At 42.8% G+C, this 12,292-nt stretch overlaps 1 long non-coding RNA gene across 1 annotated transcript; it reads right to left on the bottom strand.

Annotated features, from left to right (window-relative positions):
• Positions 1-1,166: 1,166 nt before the first annotated feature.
• LOC311229288 lies at positions 1,167-11,786 on the bottom strand. The gene is made up of 3 exons (XR_014619740.1): positions 11,764-11,786; positions 1,402-1,539; positions 1,167-1,307 (listed from the first exon to the last, which is right to left on the bottom strand). It is a non-coding gene; the product is annotated as an uncharacterized lncRNA (long non-coding RNA).
• Between the last annotated feature and the right edge of the window lie 506 nt (positions 11,787-12,292).

Genomic DNA, 12,292 nt, shown 5'->3' with positions numbered 1-12,292 from the left:
CATACCGCTTCTTTGTCTCTGGTTGGGTAGAAACCGTGTTCCACCGGAAACTGACAAGGTGCACCTTGTTGCGGGTGGATGTCAGACCATCCTACAGAGTGAATGATGATCCACATCATCCTTGGGTGGCCTTAGATGGCACGGGAAAGGTGGTTGCAGGTCACTGTGACTGTATGGCAGGGTGAGTTATACAAAATAATATTTTTTAAATAAAAAATAAATAATAAAAAGAATGTTGCCACAAATTTACCAGTGTTACCCACCCAACAGGAGCAACAGGCGGCCAGCAGCACAAGCACTCCAGTCTACTGCTTGTGTAAAACAACAACAGAATCAGAGAGCATGGTTGGCTGTGACACCTGTGATGACTGGTTCCATCCCAGGTGTCTAAACCTCAAAAGGCTACCGAAAAGCAAGACATGGTATTGCCCGGAGTGCAGAAAAAAGAAAAAGAAGTCTAACCCTAACTAAGTTGCTGTACTCTGTCGTCTACTCTAAGCCATCCTATATTGTCAAAGTGGGCAGGGGTGAGGTGTGTTCTAGGAGTAAGGTCAAGCAGTAGTCTGACCAGTTTGTTTTGTGATGTTTGTAATTTAGTTTTTAGCCCTTTTGAAGTTTTATGTTATGGCTTCCTTCTTGGAGAAAATGTAGGTCTGCCAATGCTGCTGTTATGCACATGTTATGCATTGTTGTGCATGTTGAAACTTGAAATAGCACTTTTGTATTTTTGTATATAAAAAAAATAAGCATTTTTTACATGCATTGTTGTGCATGTTGAAATTGTAGGCCTGCCAATGCTGCTGTTATGCATATGTTATGCATGTTTAAACTTGAAATAGCACTTTTGTATTTTTGTATATAAAAAAAATAAGCATTTTTTACATGCATTGTTGTGCATGTTGAAATTGTAGGCCTGCCAATGCTGCTGTTATGCATATGCTATGCATGTTTAAACTTGAAATAGCACTTTTGTATTTTTGTATCTAAAAAAAATAACAATTTTTTACATGCATTGTTGTGAAATAGCACTCAGTCACAGAAAGTTAATGTGACAATACATTTTTTGTATTTTTGTATCTAAAAAAAAGCAATAGCAGAAGTTAGTTTTGCATTTTCTTTACTTGCATTGTTGTGCATTCTCTGTTGGTCACCATCCTCCTTGGCTGCATCCCTCTCCTCTCTGAGAGACTGCATCTCGTCAAACAGAGACTGCTCAGTGATGGGAGGTGTGGCTGCTTCCTCAACTTGGGCTGCTGCCTCAACTTGGATGTCTTGGCTGCAACGTTTAGTCCTCTTGTGGGGAGTCACTTTAAATGAAATAAAAACCATACTAATAAGAAACTGCAATTTAGGAACCCATTGATTTTGGCACATAACTGAAAACTAGATGATATCACTTACGATGGTATGAAGAGGAGTTCCTTTTTGCACGCCGCTCATGGCGACTGATGTTCGTTGACGTAGATGGTGTAGACTGTGATGTTGAAGGGAATACAGATGGAATGTAGTCTGGGTGTGTTTGGTCATTGACCTTTGCACCTGAATGAATGAATGAATGAATGAATGAATGAATGAATGAATGAATGAATGAATGAATGAATGAATGAATGAATGAATGAATGAATGAATGAAAACGTTATTAACAGATTGCAGAATGGATACAATACAGTACGGCTCAATACACACAATTGTTAAGGGGATGCAGACCAGAGAGACTTTCGTCTTGTTTACATCAGGGTCCCCCATTTTCAATTCATAGTGACATTTGTGACATACTCAACATACATGACATCATGACATTTATGGCATAGGGACATACATGACATACAGGTATATAGTACTGTTACATTTGTGACATAATATGATATGCAAATATACAGTACTGTTACTGTAACTGCCCCCCGGCTTGGTCTTGAAATAAAGATGCGGTTATGTTTCGTACAGATGCTTTTATTTATTTTCTCTTTTTTCTCTTGCATTTCAGCTTAGCAGTACTGTAGCTTTTCTTTGGTACTTTGTACAGGTAGTGACGGTTGCCTCATTTGGTCCGTTTGCACCTCGTTTGCACCTCGTTTGCACCTCGTTTGCACCGTGAAAACTGCATAGGACAGTCAAACACAAACATACAATTAGTTACATATTTCACATTTCAATATTGTTCACATGTCGTTCATTATTATACCAAAGTGTTCAAACAAACAATTGTATTAAAGATATTTAAAGGGTGAACTCGTCTTCCATAGCAAAGGCACTCAGGGAAAAACAATGATATATAATAACTAGGGCTGTCAGTTTATCGCGTTAATTAGATTAATTAATTACACAGCAAATTATCGCGTTATGAAAATTAACTCAAAATTAATTACAAAAAAAAAGTTTTTTTTTTTTTTTTTTTTTTTTATAATTTTTTTTTTATCCCATTCATTCCATAAGAACGTAGAATACACATTACAGACTTTTTTTTATATGGTCCATTTGCATGTTCTTGGTATATGATTCAAGGGACATCTATGGATCTCAGGGAATGTATTCCCAGTGTCAGAAATACTGTGTCTGTTACTAGGCTTGAGTAAATTGTAATGAACCAAATGAAAATATCAATAACATTTCTTTTTTATCTTTGACTGTGAATAACACTATGCTCAAATTGACCAGACCTGAAAAATCTAAGCAAATTAATAGATGGAAGATGATTAAACAGAAGGTTTTGTAGATACAGTACTGAATTCTGCCATCCGGACACATGCAATTTGAAATATGATTATAGAATATAGAATATCAGGCATAAAATGGTTATGCGATTAAAATGCGATTAATTAGATTAATTAATTACAAATCCTGTAATTAATTAGATTAATTTTTTTAATCGCCTGACAGCACTAATAATAACGTTACTTGTCCGGCAGCAGGTGCCTTTGATTAGAATCTGCTTCGTGAGTGCACCACTTTATATGTTTATAAATGTTTGGCGGTTACACACATAAATATACAACAACATATCTTCAACAACAGTAATAATAATAATACATTTGAGTGTTCGACATACCTTATTCCGCTTTACCAAGGGTAGTTAATTTAACTGGAGTAAGGTCCTTCCATCATACAATTCGCTGCCTGCTCCGTCGTTATCTGAGTTACTTCCGCCTTGGTCACACAGAAAGCTGTGACCTTTATACTAAAGAAAGACGAGCTCTGCCCCCATGTGGACACTAAATGAAAGTGCACAAGTGGCTCCGAAATATTATTTTCTTAGATAGATAAATAGAGGGCTCAGTATTCTGAGCCTATACAGAGAAATTGATCATCTAGACCAACGCAAATCAAAGCTTACTGACAGTAAAGATGATAGGCATCTTTACCCTTGGCGGTCAGTTACACTCCCACCAAATCCTGCTATGACGGATAAGCACAAAAACAATTAATTTAGTCATACAGGATTTCCTTTTAGATTTCACATAGCATCAAAATAATATTTTTCAAGCATTTCTATACTAATTACTCTCGAGGAGGAGTACCAATTTCTGGATCGGTCGCTCGAGGACTGAAGGTCTGGTAGAGTGATCTTTTCGCTCCCCAGTCTGTATTTTTACTCGACGTACTAGACCGTCGCTCTCTGGAGTGGCTTCGACGACCCGACATAGTTGCCACTGGCTTCTTGGCAGGTTACTGTCCTTGAGGATGACTATGTCGTTCACCTTGAGGTTACGCCGTGGTACGTGCCACTTCTGGCGTGTAGAAATGTTCAGGAGGTATTCCTTCTTCCAGCGGCTCCAGAATTGTTAGATTAGGTACTGGACTCTGCGCCATCTCTTGGTTGCATACATGTCCTCTTTAACAAATCTCCCAGGGGGTGGAAGAGCGATTTTAGACTTCATCATGACGAGATGGTTTGGTGTTAAGGGTTCTAGCGCCATAGGATCGTTGATACCATCTACTGTCAGTGGTCGGCTGTTTACAATAGCTGTAGCTTCATAGAAGAGTGTTCTAAGAGAGGTGTCATCAAGTCTGCCTGGACACAGAGCGATAGTGGCGTTCAGCACATTTCTTACTGTCCTGATTTGACGTTCCCAGACACCACCTGCATGGCTGGCGGATGGAGCGTTGAAGACAAATTCACACTGTTTCTCTGCTAGAAAGATCTCCAGTAAACTGGCGTCACATTGTTTGAGTGCTTCTTTAAACTGGTTTCTAGCTCCCACGAAGTTAGTACCGTGGTCGCAATGAAGTTGCCGAACAGCTCCTCTGAGGCTGATGAAGCATCTCAAGGCGTTAATGAATGAGTCTGTTGATAAGTCTTCAAGCATCTCGATGTGGACAGCTCGTGAAGCTAGGCAAGTTAGTATCAGGCCATACCTTTTGTACTCCTTTCGAGCCTTTTTAATCAGAAAGGGGCCGAAGCAGTCCATGCCACTGTATGAGAAAGGCGGTGAGTCTTCCACACGCTCTTTAGGGAGTTCAGCCATTTGCTGCTCTTCAGTAGGTCGTCGGAGTTTCCTGCATCGTACACAGTTGTGAATCAGCTTGGCTACTAATTTGCTCCCACCAATGACCCAGAAACCATTTGCCCTCAGTTCCATTTGGGTTTGACTTCGGCCTTGGTGACAAACTTGAGCGTGGTGATGAGCCGTAATTAGCTTGGTGATAGGGCTGTCTTTTGGCAAAATGATGGGATGTTTCATTTCTTGACTGAGGGATGAGCGTCTCAATCTTCCACCCACACAGAGAAGTTCTTGATGCAGAATTGGATCAAGGGAATGGAGAGCACTTGAACTTGGGAGAGCATCTCCTTCCTGGCATCTCTTAATTTCCTGAGAGAAGGCTTGCTGCTGGACAAGCTTGATCACTATTTTGGCAGCTCTTTCTCGTTCTTCGACTGTCACCAGTTCGGTGTTGTGTACTTTTCCCGATCCCAGCCTCTTGATTCTTGCGACTACTTTCAGGATCTTTGACCATGAAGAGATCTGATTTAGGCGACTTAGAATGTCTGTACAACTGTTAACTTTGGTTGTGAAAGCTTGGACAGCCTTAACCTCAGGATCGCCTACGAGTAAGTCTGCGAAGGGATTCAGTTTGGGATGTACTTCTTGCTCCCAGAGAAATGTAGGACCTGACATCCAGTTTGTTGAAGGAATGTGAGATGCCTGAAGGCCTCTGGAGGCATGATCTGCCGGGTTCTCTGCTGTTTCGATATAGTGCCATTTACTTGGGTCAGTGTTTTCTCTTATCAGTTGGACTCTGTTCGCGACGAACACATGGAACCTTCTTGCCTCATTATTGATGTAGCCCAGAACTACTTGTGAATCTGTCCAGAAGAATTCTTCATCGATCTTCATCTGCAGTTCTCTTTTCAGCAACACACTTAATTTGGTTGCGACCACTGCCGCTGAGAGCTCTAGTCGTGGGATGCTTGAGACCTTGGTGGGTGCTACTCTTGCTTTGGCCATCACAAGACTGGAGTGTACTGTATTTTTGTCATTTTTGTACCTGAGGTAGGAACAAGCGCCATACCCTATGCTGCTGGCATCGGCAAAGTGATGCAGTTCCGTCTTGATGATGTTGCCGAAGTCATGTGGGTGATAGCATCTAGGGATTGTGAATTCCTTTAAGTTATGTAGCCCGATCTTCCATTCCTCCCACCGTGGCTTTAAGTCATCTGGCAGTGGATCGTCCCATCTTATGCCTCTGCGGCATAGTTCTTGGAGTATGCGTTTCCCGCTTAGGGTGAATGGGGCAACAAACCCGAGTGGGTCATAAAGAGAGGCGACGATGGAGAGGATTCCTCGACGGGTTGAAGGCTGGTCTTTCATGTTGACATTGAAGCTGAAGGTGTCGTTGTCTATAGACCACTGAAGGCCAAGTGCATGCTCAGTTGGGGTCGCTTCCAGCTTAAGTTCGAGAGGGTCAGTGATTGTTGCTCTTTCTGAGGGTTTCACACAGTTAAGGACGTCTTTGTGGTTAGAGTTGAATTTGTGGAGGCGCAGGCCTCCTCGTTTGCACAATTTTTGTGCCTCGATGATCAGTTTCTTGGCCTCTTCGACTGATGAAACGCTGGCTAACCCATCATCAACGTAGAAGTTCTTCTCAATGAAGGCTGAGGCTGCTGGGTAGTCTTCTCTATGTTGGTGTGCCATGTACCTTAGGCCAAAATTGGCACATCCAGGAGACGAAGCAGCTCCAAAGAGGTGAACTGCCATCCTGTATTCCTGTGGTTCCGTTTCCAAATCACCTTCCCTCCACCACAGGAACTTGAGGTATTTTCGAGAGTCAGGGTGGACGAAGAACTGGTGGAACATTCTTTCCACGTCGCAGATTATGGCCACGTCTTCCTTTCTGAAGCGGCATAGAACTCCTATTAGGGAGTTGATTAAGTCGGGACCGGTCAATAGACAGTCATTTAGGGAAACTGCACAGAATTTAGCTGAGCAGTCAAACACGACCCGTAGCCTGCCAGGCTTTTGAGGGTGGTAAATGCTGTGATGAGGAAGGTACCAAGCGGTCTCTCCATATGAAGTGGTATGGTCAAGTTCTGCGTCACCTTTCTCGATGATGTCTTTCATGAAAGCCTTATAGCGTTCGTGATACTCTTTATCCGTCTTTAGCTTCTTCTTTAGAGACTGGAGGCGGACTGTAGCTAGTCTCTTGTTGTTTGGTAGGGATGGTGGGCTGCTACCCTTGAAAGGTAGAGGCATCTCGTAGTGTCCATCTTCTTTCTGTCTGATGTTCTCGCTGAGGAATTGTATGAAGTGAACATCTTCTTGAGACACGTACTTGTCCTCGTAGTTCCTTTCAGAGAAGTCCGACTCAAGTACTTTAAGGACATCTGTTGTAGACGGGGCTGGTATTTCTTTTACTGACACTCTATGTACAAAGCTCTGGCTCCCTTGTCGGTCCAGATGAGGGTTAGATGAGCCTATTATGCTCCAGCCAAGCTCTGTCCTCTGTGCGAAAGGTTCGTTTTCACAGCCTGTGATGACTTCGAGTGGAGCTAGCGCTGAGGGACAATCACATCCTATTAACATACCCACTTCACAGTCTAGAAGTGTTGGCAACTTGTTTACGAGATGCTTGAGGTGAGGCCACTGTAGCGCTGTTTTACCAGTAGGAATGTAGGATTTGTCTACTGGGATGAAGCTACGAGTGTAGGCTTGTGGCACTCTGATGTTGTTTGCAGAATGGAGTCCTCTGATTTGTAGGCCGCTGACACTCTTGCTGGTTATAACTGTATTTACAGCAGTCATTGTACTGGGTCTCAGCTTCACAGGTTGACTTTCCACACTTAACTCCTTAAGCAGGTCCTCTAAGATAAACGTTGTATCACTCTGTGTGTCGAGTAGTGCGTAAGTGAGCACCGTTATCTGTGGCTCTTGAACTGAAGACACAAGGACTGGGACAATGCTTGAGGTCGCAGAAGCACATCGGGTTGTAGTGTGAGACACGACTCTGCGGACTTCTTGGCCCCGGTAGTTTGCAGTAGATGTGCCACTCTGGGTTGTCTCTGGTGCCTGTGACCTCTCTTCGTGCAGACACGTTGGATGACGACGGTTGCAGGTGTTGCAGGTATGTCGCCGTTTACAGTCCTTGCTGGAGTGTCCCTTCTTTAGACATCCAAAGCAGAGGTGATTTTGGTAGATGTACGTTCTCTTATCCTCTATAGACCTTGATGCGAAGTTAGTGCATGTAGCAATGCCATGATTCTCATTCTTGCAGATTGGGCAAGGTGGTCTGGCTCTATAGGGTGAATACTGTGTCTCCACGATGTTGCTCTTTATGTGAGTGCTTGTATTCAACGCTCTGGCTCTCTTGGAAAACCTCTCGTCTGAGGCTCTGGAGTTCAACAGTAGTGGGGTAGCGATGGGGTTACAAGCTATTCGTGCCTCTTTGTTCAGAAACTTTGAAAAGTGTGCAAGACTTGGATAGCTTCCAGATTTATCTAGTTCTTCTACGATGATCCTGCTCCATCTTCGCACAATCCACTCAGGTAGTTTCTTGAGCAGTTTGTGGTTCTCTTCACAGTCGTTCAAGATGTCCAGCCCTCGGACATGTGGAATTGCCTCTGTGCATCCCTGTAGGAAGTCTGCAAACTCTCGGAGCGCCAGAGGATCGTTTGTGTTTATCTTAGGCCATCTCATTAGCTTGTCTCTGAACGCCCTTTGTATAATGAAGGGGTTTCCATACCTCTCTTCCAACACTCTCCAGGCACCTTTATATGCTTCCTCGGAGTCTCTGTAAAAGAATCCTTCCACAGACTTACGAGCTTCTCCAGTAAGGTACATTTTCAGATAAAACATCTTATCACTTGTTGGGAGAGGCTTTCGATGTATCAGGGTCATGAAGGTCATCTTCCAATCAACAAATTTCATAGGGTCACCGTTGAATATTGTTGGTTCTGGTGTAGGAAGGAAGCGATTCATGCTTAATGCACTTGTGATTGCTTCGGCTAGACTGAAGGCCTCTTGGTTTGCCGTCGCGCTGGGAGATGCTTGACGTTGGAATGCTGTAGGATGTAGCGGAGCACTATATTCAGGATTTTGGTAAGCAGTATTTATTTCATGGTCAGTGACTTCTTCTTCTTCGTTGTCTAGATCACTTCCCGAACTGTATGCCCTCACTCGGGCTGCTGCTACCTGGACTTCCTTCTCTGCTTGTAGCTGCTGTAACTTCATCCTCTCCTCCTCCAGCTTACGTCGACTCTGTACCTTCAACTTCTCCATTTCCATCAGCATGGCTGCCTCTTCCCCCTCTAGTTGGAGGAGACTGGTTTGCTGAGCCTGGATCACTTGCATGGCCTTTACCTCTTCCACTTTAGCCGCGAGTTCAGCTTCCCTCCGCCTGTTTGATGCCTTGGAACGTTGAGAGTGAATTGTTTCAGTATTTGTGTGACCATATACAGATCTGTACTCTTCTTTGTTCAGAGCTATTCTCACCCTCTCCTTCTCAAGTCTTTCATTAAAATCTTCCTCTTTTGTTTCCAGCTGCTTACACACAAGCTCTTGGGTGTCTGTCGTCAGCTGAATACAGGCGTCCATTTTATTTGCGATCTCAGGAGTCGTGGCATGGTTACGTAAAATGGACTCATATAAACTTCTTACTAAGTCACAACTTGCTTGAATGTCTTGTTTTAGTCTTTCAAGTTCTTCTGCTGGACAGAAGGTTCTTAGCTTCCCTCTTGCTTCCTTGGCTATCTTCTTCCACTTCTGATAAGCTTTGTTAAAAGCTTTCTCATTCCTCTTATCCTCCACTTCACAGTTTTCTTTTCCTTTCTCGGTTAGAGTTCTTTGGCGAGCACCCGTTCTGTTCTGTTCCAACTCCAAGAGGTTGCCAGCTTCGTCTTCTTGGGCCGACATTGTGCTTGATCACATACACTCAAAATATCAAATAACTAGATGGTATTTAAGAGTTCCACTTGCTGGGATGGATATCAGACAGCATAATATTCATTAAACATACAGGAGTTGCCACACGTCCGTGGTATTGCTGGGATGAATACCAGACAGCATGAGGGTAATTAGATATACAGAAGTTGCCACACATCCGTGGTATTGCTGGGATGGATACCAGACAGCATAGGGTTAATTAGATATACAGGAGTTGCCACACATCCGTGGTATTGCTGGGATGGATACCAGACAGCATAGGGTTAATTAGATATACAGGAGTTGCCACACATCCGTGGTATTGCTGGGATGGATACCAGACAGCATAGGGTTAATTAGATATACAGGAGTTGCCACACGTCCGTGGGTTTGCTGGGATGGATACCAGACAGCATAGGGTTAATTCAGTAGGCTCATTCTTCCTTCTCTTCATACATGTATTTTCTTTAGTAGGGTCCTCAACATACATGTGTTCTCTTCAGAGTATGGTCTTCATTGTACATGTATTTTCTTCAGAGTGAGGTCTTCATTGTACATGCATTTTCTTCAGAGTGAGGTCTTCAACATACATGCATTTTCTTTGGAGTATGGTCTTCATTGTACATTTATCCACTTCAGAATAAAGTCTTCATAATACATCCATCTTCTTCAGAGTAAGGTCTATTTCACATTTATCCACTTCAGAATGAGGTTTCATAATACATTTATCCTCTTCAGAGTATGGGTTTTACTCACTGTTGATCATCTTCAGAGTACGGGTTTTACTCACTGTTTATCATCTTCAGAGTATGGGTAAGTCTTCGCTCACCACTGGTCGGTAAGTTTTCACTGTAACTGCCCCCCGGCTTGGTCTTGAAATAAAGATGCGGTTATGTTTCGTACAGATGCTTTTATTTATTTTCTCTTTTTTCTCTTGCATTTCAGCTTAGCAGTACTGTAGCTTTTCTTTGGTACTTTGTACAGGTAGTGACGGTTGCCTCATTTGGTCCGTTTGCACCTCGTTTGCACCTCGTTTGCACCTCGTTTGCACCGTGAAAACTGCATAGGACAGTCAAACACAAACATACAATTAGTTACATATTTCACATTTCAATATTGTTCACATGTCATTCATTATTATACCAAAGTGTTCAAACAAACAATTGTATTAAAGATATTTAAAGGGTGAACTCGTCTTCCATAGCAAAGGCACTCAGGGAAAAACAATGATATATAATAACGTTACTTGTCCGGCAGCAGGTGCCTTTGATTAGAATCTGCTTCGTGAGTGCACCACTTTATATGTTTATAAATGTTTGGCGGTTACACACATAAATATACAACAACATATCTTCAACAACAGTAATAATAATAATACATTTGAGTGTTCGACATACCTTATTCCGCTTTACCAAGGGTAGTTAATTTAACTGGAGTAAGGTCCTTCCATCATACAATTCGCTGCCTGCTCCGTCGTTATCTGAGTTACTTCCGCCTTGGTCACACAGAAAGCTGTGACCTTTATACTAAAGAAAGACGAGCTCTGCCCCCATGTGGACACTAAATGAAAGTGCACAAGTGGCTCCGAAATATTATTTTCTTAGATAGATAAATAGAGGGCTCAGTATTCTGAGCCTATACAGAGAAATTGATCATCTAGACCAACGCAAATCAAAGCTTACTGACAGTAAAGATGATAGGCATCTTTACCCTTGGCGGTCAGTTACAGTTACCCCATAGATCCTGACAGAGAGTATATACATATGACATGTATATTACAAGCAATACGACTATTCAATAACAAGTCCTTAGAGCAAGGACAACAACACTGAATGTGATTGATAAATAGTATACTAGTAACATATAAAAATGAAAAAGGCATGTAGGCTACACTGAGAATGGACTATTATGGGGAAGTAGCTAGCAGAGACTGCTAGCTAATCAATCAATCAGCTAGCAGCTAACATCTGCTGTTTACAGCCTCACAGCCAATACAACTTAATTTACTATATAAATATGTGTTCCTTATTCTCACCTGTTATGAAATGGGTAGAGCAGACATACGTAGAATTTGACTTGGGGGACCAGGGTCTGCTTTGGTCGACTCTCCCGTCTGCTCTACCCAGTCAAAGGAAGTTGACTTCGAGAATATACAGTACTGTTTACAGTATGTGTACAAGGGAAGACTACTCGAAATGTGTTGTTTTCTTTGTGCATTAAGCCAGTCAATTTGCTCTTTGTATGGGATTATAACGGAGTTGTTCTTGTTTGTGTGCTCCCCTCGCATTTGACGATCAATTGGACTTGAAAACAGCAGTGACCACCACTCGTTAGATCATATGAAACAGTAGCCCCTGTCACGTCACGTAAGCGGCAGATAAAACAGTGAAGATCAGATCATTTGACTTACCACTTAATCCAACGTTCATTCCCCACAAGCGTCTCCGGTGACCCGAACACCAGCCAGTATTTACCCTGGTCGATTTGGTCGTCCACTCCTGCACTGTTCCCGGCACACGCTGCCGATTAAGGGCACGTACTTGGTCCTCAATAATGGACATTAGTGGACAAACCACTAAAACAATGGGGTTTACGTGCCATTTGGAATAGCCATAGGTCTTTGCTGTAGCCGGTATTTTTGTATTTCCGATTCACATTTAGGAGGCATAGCAAGTTCGGTTGTCTCGAAGGAAGGATATAATTCCAACTTGACTTTGACTTTGCGCCTCCTGGCGGCACAAAACAGAAACCGCACCCACCCTAATAAAACCATTTGACAAGAGCCGTTAACGGGCGGCAGAGGGCGTTGAAACGGCGGTAGGAGGGACCTCAATTTGCAATGCTGTAACTGTATACCAGAGAAAACAAAGTAGCAAGGAGACAACGGCCTACATCAGCTAAGGAGGCTAACAGAGTAGTCAGGTACTGACAGAGCTAAC

This window comes from Notolepis coatsorum, assembly GCF_963971535.1.
Source record: "Notolepis coatsorum genome assembly, chromosome: 5".
Classification (NCBI taxonomy): Eukaryota; Metazoa; Chordata; class Actinopteri; order Aulopiformes; family Paralepididae; genus Notolepis; species Notolepis coatsorum.
The sequence above is the reverse complement of the archived record's forward strand: the minus strand, read 5'-3'. Positions and strand labels throughout refer to the sequence as shown.